This window comes from Gekko japonicus, unplaced genomic scaffold (assembly GCF_001447785.1).
Source record: "Gekko japonicus isolate JY-2015 unplaced genomic scaffold, Gekko_japonicus_V1.1 scaffold2908, whole genome shotgun sequence".
NCBI lineage: Eukaryota > Metazoa > Chordata > Lepidosauria > Squamata > Gekkonidae > Gekko > Gekko japonicus.
This window is the reverse complement of record NW_015165329.1, coordinates 40,251-44,871: the sequence shown is the minus strand read 5'-3', so window position 1 is coordinate 44,871 and position 4,621 is coordinate 40,251.

Sequence of the window (4,621 nt, the reverse complement as noted above, 5' to 3'; positions counted from 1 at the left end):
GTCCTGGCTCCACTGATGGACCTCCTGATGGCCCCTGGTATTTTTGGCCACTGTGTGACAGAGTGTAGGACTGGATGGGCCATTGGCCTGACCCAGCATTGGCTTCTCTGATGTCCTTATGTTTAATGTCACACTACATGAGATAGAGTCATGGAGGAGAAGTCTATCAGTGGCTACTAGCCATGGTGACTGAGGGGAACCTCCACATTCAGAGGCACTAAGCCTCTGAATCCCAGAGCCAGGAGGCAACATCTGGGGAAGGCCTCAACCTCTATGCTAGATTGTTGGCCCTCCAGAGGAACTGGTTGGCCACTGCGTGAGACTGGATTCTGGACTAGATGGACTATTGGTCTGATCCAGCAGGGCTCTCTTTGTGTTCTTATGATACAACCAAAAAAATAATAATTTAAATAACCAACCAGTTACCATGCTTGAGACCCTTTAAATTTAATTTCCCCCCCTTTTGCTACAGCCAGTGGAACTCCTATATCCATACATGTCAAGAGTTACTTAACCGTATTTGATGTTAACTACCCCTTGTAATCACAGAGAAGAGGAGGGATCCACAAATCCCTAATACTGCAAAAGATACCGGGTGATGAGCACTTTTATCGAAGCCAAGAGTAGGAAGGCTGCTCCTACCAACAACAGGCAGACACAGCCATCGCTATTGGGATCATGGTGCCATCTGGTGGTCATGAGTGGTTCAGAGTCACACTGAAGAGACTGCAGTGGTGATTTTTTCCTAGAAGCAGAAGAAAAGGCCCCAGCCACAGAGACCAAGAGCTGAAGCAGACTGGGTGGCCGGATACCCATGAACGTATCTCCCCAGTTGCTTTTAATGGGAATTAATATGTTTGGATATATGTAGGCTTGCCAAGTCCCCCCGGGGGGCGGGAAAACCCCCGCCCCAGAGGCCCGTTCCCCGCTGCTGGCGGATCGGGCCCCGGGGGGAACCCCACCCTGACGTGCGCGTCACCAGGAAGGGATGTTAGGATGCCGGGCATGCTGGGGGCGGGGCCATGACCATTGGAGGGAAAACTCTATGGTTTTCCCTCCGATGGTCGTGGCCCCGGCCCATGCTGGGGGCGGGGCCATGACCATTGGAGGGAAAACTCTATGGTTTTCCCTCCGATGGTCGTGGCCCCGGCCCCAGTGTGCCCGGCGTCCTAACGTCACTTCCTGGTGATGTGCATGCAGCGTGCGCACGGAGGTTTCATGTGCCCGCTCCAGTTGCTGCCCAGGAGTCCCCCACTGCGGCTGAGAAATGACTTGGCAACTCTAGATATATGCATAGCTGATGCGCTGCCTTTGCAACCCTGTGTGTAATTCTGGGCTCCCCACTCACAAAAGGAGCCCATATAGCAGTGAAGAGTTCATTCCAAGTGTCCACCTGCTTTGGAAACAAAGAGCCAAACCGATTTGAGCCCAGGAGTGACTGCTTCCTGCTTCCAGAAGAAACTACCTATGCAAGGAGCAGATTATTTGGTCCATGAGGAAATCACCCCCATGTCCACTGCTGGCTGTGTGGAATGGTGATTGGCTGGCCTAAGGAACAATCCTCAAGCCACTCCCCCACCATCTATACAGAGTGTTGATTGGCTGGCCCTTACAGTGGCCACCAAAGCTACCTCTCCCCCAGCCATCTGGCTTTCTGAAGCATACAAAGTGGCTTCCAAAGAGATTCCACATTTCCTTCCTAGTTCCCAGAATTCCTTGGGTCAGAAGCCATGAAAGTTAGCACAGGCTCATTTGATGGCCTCTCCTTTGACTTCAAATCCTGCCCATGAAGGAAGAGAGTCAATGAACTATTTATTATGGTCTTTTTATGATGCCGAATGGCCTAATTATTTGTTGTGATCCACCCTGAGCCTGTTTGCGGGAAGGGCGGAATATAAATTTGAGAAATGAAATGAAATTAAATTGGGGCTGCCAGGTCCCCCGGGAGGGCGGAGGCTCACCCGCTCAAAGGGTCTCCAATCCACCGGTCTGGAAAAGGCCGGCGGGGGGGAACCCTGCCCCCAACGTGCCCGGTTTGGGCCGATGTGCCCAGCGCAATGATTTATTTATTTATTTTATTTTATAAATTCAATTTATAGCCCTCCCTCCCCGCAAAGCGGGCTCAGGGCAGCTTACAGTCAGGCATAAGCCCGCACATAAAAACACATGTAAAACCATTTAAAACATTCTACAATATTGCAAATATAAAGTGCTCCAGATGTTTCCATTGATCTTCTATAGAGATGACAAATTACTGCTGCTCTACCAACTCAGTGTCTTCTGTTCCACGTAACGCCGACGTTCTTTCTTCCAGGGCCAGATAAAGATGGTACAGTAGTGGCGGCTCCTACTCAAACGCTTGGCGGAAGAGCTCCGTCTTACAGGCCCTGCGGTGACGTCATCACGTTGGGCACGTCGCCGGCTGACGCTCTAGCAATCAGCCTGAAAACTCTATACCATAGAGTTTCCAGGCTGATTGCCAGAGCGTCAGTCGGTGACATGCCCAACATGATGACATCACTTCCCTAAGCCATCGGGGTAGGGCGGGATATATATCCAAACATTAAATAAATAAATAAATAAATAAATAAAGATCAACGCGGCGCATGCTCAAATGTCCTGGCCGGGGACCAACTCTCCCCCGCTTTTAAAAGTAAGTCACTTGGCAACCATACATGAAATGAAGTACTTTGCATCCATTACCTTTCTAATCCTTAGACACCCCCCTTCCCACACACACCAGTAGGTTATGTAAATTTGGGGCAAACACTTTGTCAATTTCATGCAACTGTGAAGGGACTTGAACGAAGTTCGATGCCAGCGGCACCTTTAAGACCGACAAAGGTTTATTCAAGGTATGAGGTTCCATTACATTACATTACACCTTCAACTTATATACCGCTCCTTCCCAAGGGCTCGGAGCGGTTAACAGAGACATGTAAATCATCCTATCTAGGTCCACAGTGCAAGGGGAGGGGTGAATGCCTACCAGGCACCCAAACAGAAAGGTTCTTTCCGTGCTGGGTTCTTTCCGTTTCAAGGCGACGGTGTCTCGGCAGAGATCTTTTCCCGCAGCAACTCCTTCTGGAGTGGACCTCATGGCACACGACTATGCGATGGCTGTAGCAACTGGCCTCCATCCTATTGGCTCCGACCACGCCATGTCGTCATGTCGCCGTGTTTCCTGGACCAATCTCCGCCTGGGTTGCTCGTTGCTCAATGCCGGATTGCCGCCATGTTCGCCGGATCACCTCCTGTCGCCTGCCACCATTGCTCAGCTGTTGCCGCCGCTGCACACCAATCCATTGGAAGGAGGGTGCCCCCCGCTCCTAGGAGCAGGTACCCATTTATTGACTTGCCAAGGGCTTTCGAACCGCTGGGTGGGCGGGAGCTGGGACAAGGACCGGGAGCTCACCCCGGCCGCGGTGGGACTCGAACAGCCTTATGGCTGTTCGTTGATAGATTATTGCAGGCTTTGTGCATGCACACGCCTTCAGACACAATGAAATGGAAACAGAAACAACAGCCATACATATAGAAGGTGGGCGGTAAATTAGCATACAGGATAATGAAGGTGTTCTTAACAGATTAAAGGAATAACAAGCTCCGTTATAGGGCTATCGTCTGTTTGGTTTGTGGGGAAACCACAGCAAGGAAATAAATTATGTCGGGATTTTATTTTTATTTCAGCTTGTTAGATTCGTACCCCGCCCTCCCTGCACAGCGGGTTCAGAATTGGGGATTGGTGTATCCTTAATGGTGAGAGTCTGTCCTTAGGTTGCATCAGTCTCCTCTCAAGTGTGGAGGTAACCTTACAGCATCTTTTTTCTTTGAAGTGGGACAACTGGCTGTGTGGAGTTATTTTCCTTGTCCCCAGACCAGAGAAATATATTTTAAATCTACCATTCCAAAATACATTAATACTTAATAGAGTCTTAATTGTAAGGAGTAATAAACGGAGACTCTGGGTTAACTATCAACATCCTTTTCTTAGAGGTGTTATGTCAGAGAACTGTATTCTAATACATTGCGTTGCATTACCATCAGCACAGACATTTTGATGCAATAATTCAGAGCAAGAGGTGTCAGTTATCAGACACTGTTCCGTCTAGAAACAAAATATTGCAAGAGCGCTAATGTTTTAAGTATGTTTTTATTTTAAGTTTAAAAAATCCTTTGTGTTTGTGTCCTTTGTAAAGTTTATATCTACGCTGCCTGGCATTACATTTTATGACTCACATGGCCCGGCCCAACAAGGTCTCATTTATGTCAGATCCAGCCCTCTTAACAAATGAGTTCGACAATCCTGCCCTACAGCATTGGAACCTGTCTCCGTAGCTGTGGACTTTTCTACTAGATATATAATGTTCTTTAGGTTTTTGTACTATAATGAATAAGACACACTAGGGTCTCTATTGTATTTAAGTATATGATTTAAATGGAGCTGTGGTGGCTCAAGTGGTTAAGATGCTGAACTGCAGGCTGTGGAAGGTCGGTAGTTCAGCAGTTTGAGACCCGGGTGCCGCATGACAGAGTGAGGAGCCAGCTCACAACAAGGGCACCAAGTGCCAGTATAAAACATTAGAAGCAAAATTTAAAAAATCAATTTAACATTAATAAA